General features: G+C 34.3%; 1 protein-coding gene across 1 annotated transcript in view; it reads left to right on the top strand.

Annotated features, from left to right (window-relative positions):
* SEMA3A (semaphorin 3A) overlaps positions 1–13133 on the top strand; it is a 524728-nt gene that overhangs the window by 84908 nt on the left and 426687 nt on the right. Inside the window, 1 exon segment of the mRNA XM_072653227.1 lies at positions 2700–2769. The gene's annotated coding sequence lies outside the window, so the exon portion shown is untranslated.

Below are 13133 nucleotides of genomic sequence, written 5' to 3'. Positions count from 1 at the left end.
CTGACTCCAAAGCTAGTTTTTCATCATATTACACTACTTCAGTGATCAGCCAGAAAATTGTCTATCTGGTTGGTTGAATTTGGTGTGTGTGTGTGTGTGTGTGTGTGTGTGTGTGTGTGTGCGCGTGTGTGTGTGTGTGTGTGTGTAAGCACGTGCCTGTGTGTGTGCCTGTGTGTCTGTGTGTATAGTATAGATTTTGGAAATAAAGATTTATCTGTATGATCTATGAAGAGTAAAATCAGTGAAAGTCTGTGGTCCTATCATAGAACTTTTAGCACATTTAAATGAGTCAGACTAATCAAATGTTAATTCACTAAAAATATTTAAGTGACATTTAAATACAGAACATTATAGTAGGTCATCTACATAGATGTTTTGGTGCCATGTGCCAAGACTATGGGTTAACTCAAGAAGTTTGGTGACTAATAGGTAACCTTATAAAGTCTTCTTCCTTAATTTCTTCTTGTCTATGTGCATCGTGTACATTAAAATAGTACCAAATTCATGTCTTTCAGAAAGAGAAACTAGGATGTCTATGGGATATACCTTTCAGCTTTAGAAATGAGGAAACTGAAACCCAGAAATTTTAAGTGATTAACCCATATATCCAGTTAATATTAAGACTCAGGCCTTTGGCTCCATAGCGAATGTTCTTTCAGTATTCATTCAGACTGGTTTTTCTTACCCAGACGAACAGTTCGCCTTCCCACACCCCCTCCCAAGAATGTATGCTCCTTGAGGGCAAGGACAGTTTTATTATGCCCTTGAATCTCTGGCTCTTAGTACAATGCCTGGCACTAAGTAGGGATTTAATAAATGTCTTCTGTTTGCTGATTAATATTGTGGTCCTAATCTTTACATAATAAAGCCTTGGAGGAGAGAAGAAAAATCTGATTGAAGAGGTAAAAAACATAATTCTGTTTAATGTTAAGGTATGCTCTTGGACCCTCATCTTTTAAGCTCCTAACAGTCTACCTGTCAGCTTTCAAAGGTTACTACCCAGTACTGCAGAGCTTTCTGGCCACATGGGTGGTGATAGAAATAGATGTTTTAGGATATAGATTTGATCAGTCTATTTTTAGAAGACATAGAAACAGAAAAGACACTGCATAATAACTTTGCTTGGTGGTTTGGCACTCTCAGGTTGCTTTGTTAAAATGTAAACTTAACCATTGCATTGATATGTAAAGGGGGTTAGGATGAATACCTTCCTAGCTTTGCTTCTCATGTTCAATATTATAAGGGATTCCAATAATAACTTTCTCATTTGGGTAGTAACCTGATACAATCTTTTGATTGAACTTCTCTTCCCATATTCACTGTAACCTAGCCTTTCCTCATCTCCAAAATATGAAATTTACCAAAAATCTAAGAACCATGGTGAATGTTTGACAATACCACCCTAAGTGGCAAAGTGACTCAAAGTCATTATTCCAGTGACAACCTATGATCTCTAAGGGGGGAGGAGGAGCATCTCCAGTCATCCTGGTCTATATCTGGCCACTGGATCCAGATGGCTCCAGAAGAGAAAGTGAGACTGATGACTTTGCACAGGACTTCTCAACATAAATCGAATTCACTTGCAAGTTATGCCCTCACCTTCCTGATGTCATGATCCTCTTTGAGAATGAAGAATAAATATCAACAACGACATGAACTCTAAGATTAAATATGATTTTATCTTATCCTTTTCTCTAATATCTATTTTTCATGGAAGTTTTCTAATGTATAAAAGCACTTGTACATAAATGACAAATAACCAAATACACACATGTGAGGTACATTTCCCCCTTTTTAATGATGGGGTGTACTATTTATAAAAAGTTTGGAGACAAGAGCACTATGCCTTAGTGACTCTCTTGTACATGGTACTGATTGATAGTATTAACTCAGATAATATATTTGAATTGAAATAATTTCCCATCATTCTTTTACCTTATTAAGTTAATACACACTTATTCATCTCCAAGTAACCTTTTGTTCCACTAAGTTATAAACATTTTTTCTCAGATGGGTGAATTTGTCTTTCTCCTTCTCCCAGGCTTTCATTTACAACAATCAATTCTTTTCTACACTATTATATTCAGTTTTACAAATGGTGTTGATACTTAATTGTGTAGGGGGAAGAGAAAGACTATAATTTAGTTTTACAAAAGCCTACTAAAAAAAAATTTGAAGTACCCTTTCCTAAGCATTTTTTATTCATTGAGAATTTAAGAGAATTGAGATTATGTTGGAAAAAAAAGTCACCTTGTCTAAATTTGTATTTATGGAGATTTCCCCTCCTATATTGAAGGGAACTCTGAAATGTGAGGTCCAGTGATTCAATGTGAAATTTGTTGTTTACTGTTAGTATTTCTTTTATCAGCAAAGATTTTTTTAATGGTAATGATCTCATGGCTTTGAATGTTATCAGTTTAGATTATTAGTGTTTTAAATAATTTACAAATCACTTAGATTGACATTGCTATTATATCTTCTCAGTCTCAGCCTAAATAATGAGTCCATTCAATAGCCTTCCACTTTGGTGAGTGGTGTAGATAACTTAAAGAGTCAGCATCAAGCCAATGGTTACCTCTAGTAATTATTGTCTTTTCCTTGCATTATTTTTTTTTTTGATTAAAATTACCTAAGTCATTTGAAAGCATCTGGTTAAAGATTTAAATTAATTAGGGATCTCCTTTTTTTTTTTTTTAAAGATATTGGAAGTATGCAGTTGGATTGAAGAAAAAAAGCACTTCGGAAATTAAGTGTTTGTTGTGGCAGAAGGTAAGGGATATTAAAAAATACAGATATATACCTAAATGTCATTTTGATTTGGCGCAAGTATGGAAATAGTTCGGCCCTTAAAAATATTGAAAAGTATAAGTAAATAGAATGCTCAGTCACCAAGCATCTGTTATATGCTTAGCCCTGGTTTTTGCTATGCTGATTATTATATTTGTAAAAGTAGGAATGTTTTAGTTATCCAGGGAAATCATACCCCAGACTTGCTCAGTTGTACTTTCAAGAAATATGCATAAGAGAATGATGTTATGGATCCTTTTTTTTTTTTTCATATACAGGCAAGTTGGTTGTATTCAACCTTCCTTATTTTCCAAAGAACATTTAGAGCAGAGCTCACTTGGAGGGGGATAGAATTACTGTATGGAGACATTCTTTTAGTCTATCCTGAGAGAAGCAGCCTTGTGCTACTTTTGAAGTTAGATTCCCCTGGCTTCAATCTTAGCTTCCTTTGTAAACTTGGGTGCTTTATTTTTAGGTATTTTGTGTTCCCCATATTATAGGGCACATTTTCAGTTTCTATAAGATGCACTGTTGTATCAACTAGAGCAGAAAAATATAGATTATATGACCATCCCACTAATTTCGTTCAAAAGCATATATGAGCTGGGCATGACAGTGAATATCTACCTTCTCTGCTAACAGGGAGGATGAGGTTGGTTGATGGTTTGATCTTAAGTGTTCTACAATGGACAGAGTCAATAAAGTGTCCATGCTAAGTTCAGCATCAATATGGCAAGCTCTGAAGGGAGTGGCAGAAGAGACCACCTGGTTGCCTAAGGAAGGGTGTACCACCCCATATCGGAAACAAAGATCAAAGTTTCTGACATAGTGGGATTGGGACTGTGAGTGGCTCCTGCACTTCCAATTTAGGCAAGATAGAGATATTGAGGAAGGAGGCTGAGGGGAAGAGTGGAGGGAAGTTCATCAATCCGTCATATCACTAGCAGAACACATGTTATTGCCTGTGGTGGTAAATGCATGTTACTCCCTAGCGAGGGAGGCTAAAACTGGTGGATCCCTTGAGTTTCAGAGTTCTAAGCTGAGGCAGAGCTAAAATCCATCAGAAGGACACACTAAATCTGGAACCAATATGGTGAACGCCCCTTGGGATGTGAAGCAAGCCACCTGGCAGCCTAAGGAAGGCCTAACCAAATAAGTTGGAAATAGAGCAGATCAAGCTTCTATGCTAATCACCAGTAGGATGCAATCCATGAGTGGCAGCTGTACTTTCATCCTGGGAAAGAAGGAGGAGGGAAGGAAGGAAGGAAGGAAGGAAGGAAGGAAGGAAGGAAGGAAGGAAGGAAGGAAGGAAGGAAGGAAGGAAGGAAGGAAGGAAGGAAGGAAGGGAGGGAGGGAGGGAGGGAGGGAGGGAGGGAGGGAGGGAGGGAGGGAGGGAGAGAAGGAAAGAAAGAAGATGAAGAGCAAAGTCATGCATAAGTTACTTACCTGCTTAAGATTTTCAATATCCTTCTGAATAAAATTCAAGCAAAATTCTCCTGTTTCCAAGTACTTGAACTTTCACAACCTGAACCCATAATATTCCATACACCCTTATGTCTCTTTTCTTTCTCTGGTAATTTTTCATATTGAAATGTCCTAAGTCATAATCATGTGCTATTTAACTTTACTGTCATTCCCTCAAAGATCAATACACACCCTCTCTTCTCCAGAAAGCTTTCCCTCTGCCCCTTGATTGGTAATCACCCCTTAGATGGACTCTGTTTACTTATTTGTCACTATTTAATATACTTAGTTCACTTTTCATAGTAGACATTTGTTATTGACTAATTTACTAAAGTTAGTCAATTAAAATTTCAACTTAATTCAAAATTACTACAGTTCTCTTTCCTTATCCATTCCAGTGTGTGACACTGAGAGAAATTTTAGCAGTAATGTTTTTATCATATTCATGTTCTTTATATACTGTTTTGAGGAAAAGAGAGGAAAGGAGCAGAGATGTGCAATTGAGGGTATGAAAAAAGAGGAAGATAATGATTTTTAAAATATCAGAAACTGAAATAATTACATATATCACACATATATGTTCATATATGTGTTGTATAGATGTGTATTAAAGTAGATTTTATAATCAGAATTGTTTTCTTTATGCAAACTTAGTTTGATCACATTTGAGCTAAGAAAATTAAAGCAAAGGTTCATTTTCCTCTCTTTTTTGAATGAGTTTGGTTATTCACCCTTCCTTTATAAAATACAAATTATTTAGATTCCTGATTTTAAGATAGAAATTTATTTTATATGACCACATAATATTTCAAAAATATGAGTGCTCTAGTTGTGATATCATCTGAATTTTTATTTTATTTTATGACCTTATCACTTAATTTAAGCATGTGTGTCTATCACTTGATTTAAAAATAAATTTAGAAATATATTTTAAAATATAAAGAAGTTACTAATCTGTGCCATACTGAAACTGTTACAAATGATATTGAGAATTGGTGTGAATATTTAAACCCCATATATGTGATAACTTTTCTTATACATGTCTTATGCAGTGGTAGAGGAGGAAAGGACAAACTAATTTAGAAGAATGACTACAACATCATTTCTTTAAAAAATATTTACATTTATTCCTCTAGCATTCATGGTTTTTAACCTGATGTCATTTTCTACGACTGTATTAAGTAGGTAAAGCCCAAGTGTTTGCTTCTTGCTCAACAAAAATTAATCTTCTGATTTCCCCATCTCAATTGCCCCCCAGGGCACCAATAAAATGAGTCATGGTTCACAAAGTAAATTTCTTGTGTACCAATTGAAAACTGTTCCAAATTAGTTAAGATTTCAGATAGATTCTCAGATCTGATGTGAATACCATAGTCATTATAATCATTAAATGTATATTCTAGAATAACAGCCAGTTTAAATAGAACATGCCTTACAGTCTGTGAATGGGTCATAATCCATTAGTATCATTCTTTGCAGGGTTATATTTTGGATTAAGACCAAAACCCACAGGAGGCACCATGAGCATGTGATAGCAAGAGCAATGTCAGAGGGTCCAACTTTCAACTGTGGAATTTAATCTAGAATATTTTCAAAAAAGAAGAAGTTATACAGTGCTGTAAACATTTGATTACAAATATTGGCCAAGTAAAATTTCAGATCCTAGGAAATATTAATTCTATATAATGTCAGCATACAGAATAATATAAAATAACCATGTATTGACTTGCACTTAAGCACTCTTCTCTAAATGGCTATGTTATGCCTTAGACTTTTTCCTACTATTTTAAGAGATGCTAAAAGAGATATTGTCATTATGAAGAAGAGACTATTTAATACATAACCAAGAAAAGAATCTATAAATTTGAATTTGTCCAATCAACTCTGTAGGAAGATCCAAGATTATCCAATTTCTTTCCATTCACTTTTCCTATATTTATGACTACCACTGTCATTAAAATACATTGAATCAGCATTTTCTGTGTATCAGAAACCAAGAAAATCATAGGTTTAAGGATGCATTCTCCCATTTTTAGGGGCTCATGGTACACATTAAAAAATATAAAAATCCAAACAAATAAGACTATAGTCAAATTGATTAACAATGAAAAGAAAAATGCATAGCAACAGGAAAAGAGGACATTTTCAATCTCCACAATAGTACAGTTTAGATAAAGTGAGGAGATAATATTAGAGCCCATGAAAAGGCAAGAAGTGAGATGTAAACAGATAAAAATTAATAGGAAGAATAGACTTCAAACAGATAGTACAAATGTAATGTACTCACTGCTTCTGGTTCATAGGATATATTCAAAATTTTCATTCCCCTCTGGGGATTTATCCTTTTTTGTGACATATTAAAATGATAAAGAATTGGCTTCTAGGTCTGGAAGACTTAAATTCAAGTGTCTTGGCTCTGACACATACTTCTTGTGTCAATTTGTCAATTCATTTCACTTGCCATTGCTCTGGGCAGCTCTTTAGGATTATGAATTTCAGAGGAGGTGCCAGAACATGGGTGGAGTGAGGTTCCTCTAGTGGGAGCAGTTGGAACCTATAGCAATAACCTGCCATGTCTGGTCCCTAACTCAGGAAAACATACATAAAGAGAGTGCTGATATACCTATAAACACAAATTTCTATTACAAAGTGTATGTCTGAAAGAAAATAGCCCTTTACAAATGAATTTATTGTTTCTCAAGTGTTTTCTTAACAAGTAAAATTTTTGACATTCTCAAAAAATCAAATATTAATATTTTATTGTACAAATATTTTTAAATCAGTGATCAGTGTTTTTCAAAAAGGTTATATGTAAATTGGATTTTTGAAATTAAATCATATTTCACATTGACTACTGTGGCTCTTTTTTAAAGGAAATGAGGTAAATCACCCTACATTCTATGTGGTTTATTAGTTTAAATTTATTACATGCTGTGTTTTTCTATTGTATTTTGCCTTTTGTAGTATATATGGTAACTCTTTCTGTGGTAGCCCAAAATTGGAAACTGAGGCTCTGTTTTCCTTATTAGGAAATGGCTAAACAACTAGTGATGGAAAAACATAATGGAATATTGTTGTATCATAAGAAATGATCAATTGAATAGTTTCAGAGGAAACCAGAAAATCCTCTATGAAGTGATGCAGAGTGAAACAAGCAGGATTAGAATAATATATACCATGATACCAACAGTTTGAAAGACTTTAGAACTCCCATTAATCCAGAGCCCAAAAGAAGGAAGATAGAATATGCAATTAAACTGACAGGTGATGAACATATAATGTAAAAAAGAGAAATATATTTGGGGGACATGGCTAAAGTGGGAATTTGTTTCCTTACTATACACCTGTGTGATAACAATTTTATTTTATGAACTTTTATTTCCACACATTTGAGAGCAGGATGACAAAACTTAAACAAGAAATTTAAGCAATTAAAATAAAATATTATAATAAAATTCCTTTGAAAATATTTTATGTTTTGTGACTAATATTGTTTCTCAGAGTGTTTGATTTCCTTCTCACTTTAGAGGATTCTTGGTTTGATGGAGCAGGGGTGTCAAAATCCCAGCAGCAGGTTAATTATATTAAATTATAATTGGAAATATTCCACAGAATAAATAAAAATATAATACAACAAAGATAATGTTAGTTTGTGGTGTTTTAAGTCAAGATGTGGCCTTCAGAGATCCATTTCTACTTTAATTTAATGCCACTATGAAAAGAAGTTGGACTGAATGACTTCTGATGTGTGAGTGACTGTTTGTAAGTCACTTAACTTAATAGCTCCTTGCATCAATTTCCTCATCTGTAAAGATGAGCTGGAGAAGGAAATAACAAACTACTCCAATATCTTTTCCAAGAATATTCCCAAATAGTCCCAAGTTGGACACAACTGAAATGACTGACCAACAAGTTATATCCTTGGGAATATGTCTACAAATGGTGTTAAATGGTATGGAAATTTTATTCACATTCTTAAGATGATTTCTAATTGGCTTCTAGAATGGTTGGGCTAATTCACAGCTAGATTTTATGGGCCAATAAGGCAGAAGCAGAACAGCTTGAGTTACACTTTTTCAACTCTGTCCCTCTTCCCCTCTGTTATAAGGAGACATTATTTAGAATAGTGCCTGACACCTAGTAGATTATTAATAAATGTTAATTGATTCATTACTGAACACCTAGGGAAGTTGGAGTTTACTTTGCCCCTAGTATATTGGCTTGAAACCCAGCTGTGGACCCTTTGGGCAAGGAGTATACAAGGACCTATGGATTAATCAGGATTTTCCTAAAGTCCTAAAATATTTCCTTGAATGCTAATTTTACTTCCTTGAGACTTCACTTAGCCATTTGAGAGTGCATTTACCTACAAGTCAACTACTATATTTTTATTAAAGCAATTGCTTAACTGATATATCAGACTTTGAGTGATCCTTTGAACAATAATGCCCTGAACCTGTCCAAAACATCCACCAGTGATGTAATAATGTGTCAGTGTTTCTGTAGTCCCCATAATAACTTTGATTCTTTCGATATTTCATCACTGAGAATTTTCTAGCTCTAAGGTTAAAAAGTTAATACTTGTTTTCTGTGTTTTAGTGATTTGGAGCAAGTTTTCATGTGGTTATTAATAATGTGCAGCATTTGAAAACTTTTATTTATATCTTTGGTCTACATATCCATTAAGGAATAACTCCTTGTCTTGCATGTTTTTGCTCATTTCCTTTTGTATTTTTAATATCAAACCCTCATCAGAGAAATGTGATGCAAATATCTTCTTATCAGATTGTCACTTTTTCTTCTTATATCAACTGCATTGATTTTGTTTGTGTAAAATTTTCATTGTAATGCAATACAAATTATCTCTTCTTTTGTAACTTCCCTTATCCTTTCTTTACCTCCTTGAGACTTCATTTTCTTATTTGATATTGCGTTTACCTGAAAGTCAACTATTATATTTTTATTAAAGGAATTGCTTAACTGATAGATCAGATTTTTAGTGATCTTTTGAACACCCTTTTTTCCTTTGGTGTGGAGGTGAGCTTTTATACTTAAACTGTGTATGAATTTAACTTATTATAGTATATGATGTTAGATGCATGTGTGTCTATGAGTCTATGTGTGTGTGTGTGCATATATGTGCTTGCCAAACTGGTTTCCAATTTTCCCAATATCTCCTAAAATTAAATGCTTCTGACTTATGTTTGCAGGTTTGTTGCACACTAGATTGTTGTTTGTGGTTTTTTTTATTTTGATTGTTTTTTATTTTTACTTACTGAGGTTTTTACCCTGATCTATTTTACCAGGACCAAATAGTTTGGGCAAGTCCTATTCATAATATAATTTGTTGACATGAAATTTTGTTCCCCCTTCATTTCTATGTTTTCATTACTTCTTGAGATTATAAACTTTTGTTACTCTGAATATTCTATCTAACTTCTTAAAGTATCCCATTATTAGTTAGACTGTAATACCACTAAAACCATGAGTAAATGTAAACAATATTGTCATTTTCAATATTTCTGTGGAGGTAAATCATGGGCTATGGATATATCCCTAGATTTATGTCATTTTTCGTTTCTTTAAAATGTATTGTAATTTGTTGTTATTAGCATTGAATATGTAAATTATCTCTCAAGTAGTTTGTGTATTGTGTAGTTTCATGTTGTTTTTTTAATGAAATTTCCCATCCTATTATTTCCTCCTGAAATTTGGTATTTTTATATAAAGATGATGATAATGCCATGCAGTTAGTTTGCATCCACCATTTTACTCATTCTATTAAATATTGTCGCTCGTTTCTTTGCTAAATTTCTTTTGTTTCCTAAGTAAACCATTTCTACATTACTAGTTACAAACTGTTACTAGGAAATAGGGATAATTTTGTCTGCTCTTTGCCAGAGCTTTGGCCTTTCATTTCTTTCTTCTCTCTTTTAGTGTTATCTTTTGCGTTCCTACAGCTGTGCCAGATGTTCGTGGGAAAGTTTGCTTTGTCCCTCTGTTTGCTTCCAGTGACGCATAACTAGAAATATTTGCCCTTATTATAGCTACCTATTTACCTTATTAAAATAAAATAACTCCTTTGTTTAATCATTTTAGTGTTTTTAACAAAAATGAGTGTTTTGCTTTGTCAAGGATTTTTTTTCTTCATAAACTGATATGATCATGTGTTTGAGTTGTCTTTGTTTTAAATAGCATTATCATATTTTTCCCAAGGTTGAACCATCCTTTCATCTTTATTATAAATATAATTTGATAGTAGTCATTTTTCTAGATATTTTAGATATATTGCTATAAAGTATTTATGACAGTTTTCATTAATTTTTATTCTCTAATATCCTTTTTCTACTTTCTGTGACTTGAATTTTACCTGGTGTGGGTATTAAGATCCTGTGGCATCTTTTTCCTCTGTTCTCTCAGTCAAGGACCTTGCGTCATACTGAAAAAAAAAGATCATTAAGAAACAGATCTCCCTTCTTTTGCCTCCTCATCTAATACGTCAGACTTCTTACCCCCACATTCTCTAAATTTACCCCAGCCTTACATAAAGAATTGGCCCTTCTCTCCAAAGCCAATCTTATCTCCATGCACTCTTGATTATAGCCCACTTATCCATAGAATTAACTCCACTGTTATGAACAACAAAATATGACAAGCCCTGAAAGAGGTGGGAGAAACAGACCATCTTAACTGTCTCCTGAAGCCCCTGTATGCAGGCCAAGAAGCAACAGTTAAAACCAAACATTGAACAACTGGTTGGTTTACGATCAGAAAAGAAGTACAACAAGGCCATATGTAGTGACCTTATTTATTTAATTTATATGCAGAGTACACCATGATAAATGCCAGACCGGATAAATCAAAAGCTGAATTAAGGTTGCTAGGAGAAATACCAACAATCTCAGATATGCAGACAATACCACTCTGAAGGCAGAAAGTGAAGGGGAATTAAGAAACTTCTTGATGAGGGTGAAAGAGGAGAATATAATAGCTGGATTGAAGCTTACAAAAAAACTGAGATCTTGGCAACTGGTCCCCTCACTTCTGATAAAATGAGGGAGAAGAAATAGAAGCAAGCGTCAAATTTTATATTCTTGGGCTTGAAGATCACTACAGACAGCAACTGCAGTAATGAAATTAGAAGACACTTGCTCCTTGGAAGAAAAGCTGTGGGAAATCTGGACAGCATGCTTAAAAAAACAGGTATCACTTTGCCAACAAAGATCCATACAGTCAAAACCATGTTTTTTGAGTAGTAATGTATAACTGTGAGTTTTGGACTATAAGGAAAGATGAATACATCAGAATCAATGCTTTTGAGTTGTGGTGCTGGAAAAGAATTTTGAGCATCTGTTGGATAACAAGGAGATCAATTCAGTCAATACCTAAAGAATGGAATTCAAAGTATTCACTGGAATTTCTACTAAAGCTGAGGCTTTAGTAATTTGGCCACGTAATGAAAAAGATGAGACTTACTGGAGAAGACTCTGAGGTTGGGAAAGATTGAAGGCAAAAGGAAAGGGGGATTGCTGAAGAAGAGATGGATAGATAGTATCACAGGGAAAAAACAACAAATATGAACTTGAACAGACTTTGAGAAATAGTGGAGGATGGAAAGGCCTGGCATGCTATGGTCCATGGGGTCATGAAGAGTTCGACATCCCTAAACAAAATCATCCCCACTCCCTCTCATCTTCAGTTTCTTTTTTCTAAAAGCTACTTTCTGGCTGCCTACAAATTTTCCCTTATATTCCCTAACCTTAAAAAAAAAGCATCCCCTTACTAGAGCCTACCTTTTCCACCAGTTATTCTTTGGCACTCTTCTACTTCTTATCGCATTTTGATAAAAACCTATCTATATTCTGTGTCCCTCCTTTCTCTCTGTCTTCTGACTTTATTCAACTGAAACTTTCTCCAAAATTAAAAAGTATTTGTTACTTGTCTAATGTAATGGAATATTTTCATCCTTTTTGACCTCTCTGCTGAAATTTACCGTATTAGTAGCCACCTTTTCCTGGATATTCCTCCCTTTCTTCTCACCCAGCCACCCCCTTGTCACCTCAGACCCAGGTGGAAACAAGATGGCATCCTTCACCTCAAATTTCATAAACTGTGATTCCCATAGACCACTATTCATGCTTCTAGACTATCCCCTGAATCAAGCAAAGTGACCTTCATAGAGAGGTGATCTGGCAACTAGCACTTTCAGGTATACCTATGCTGCCATCACAACTTTTGAAGATCTACCCAGAAAAAAATTTGTCAGTGTTAGTCTTTGAAATTGTATATTACTTAATGAACAAATATACAAATATAGCTTTAACTTATATTAAAACTTGGGAATATAAGATTAAAGATGAGGAAGATTAGAGTAAGTATGCTCAACCCCCAGACTTTGTTTTAACCCAGCTGCAATAGTTTCTATGATTTAGATATGACCCATTCATTATTCAGAATACCATTGTTTACATTCTCACCTCATAATTTAAAATTCAGAGCCACTAAAGAGAAATGTAAAAATTTGTGAGATAATTTTTACTGTTGCTCCACTAATGATTTGTGATCCATGATCTATGGCCTCTGCTTGTGTTGAAAGAGCAGAGGAAAGAGGGAGCAGTGTTAAATACTATCTGTTTGATAGTAGATAGTAGATAGGTCCTCCCTCTACAGAGGATCAAGCTTGGCAACTTGCATATGTAGCTGAATGTTTGGGTGGAACATTACAGTGAAATTTCCCTTGTTTCTTTGTAAAATTTCAAATTCTTCACAAGTAGTAACAAAACCAGTCTCTGCCAAGCTTTCAGCAAAATATTTTCTTGTCTATACTGAAACACCAATCTGAAATCTAAGATGATTCGAGTTCACACCTAGCCTCTGACACA

Source organism: Notamacropus eugenii, chromosome 3 (assembly GCF_028372415.1).
Source record: "Notamacropus eugenii isolate mMacEug1 chromosome 3, mMacEug1.pri_v2, whole genome shotgun sequence".
Lineage (NCBI taxonomy): Eukaryota > Metazoa > Chordata > Mammalia > Diprotodontia > Macropodidae > Notamacropus > Notamacropus eugenii.
Note: the sequence above shows the minus strand (reverse complement) of the source record. Positions and strands in the feature narration are given on the sequence as shown.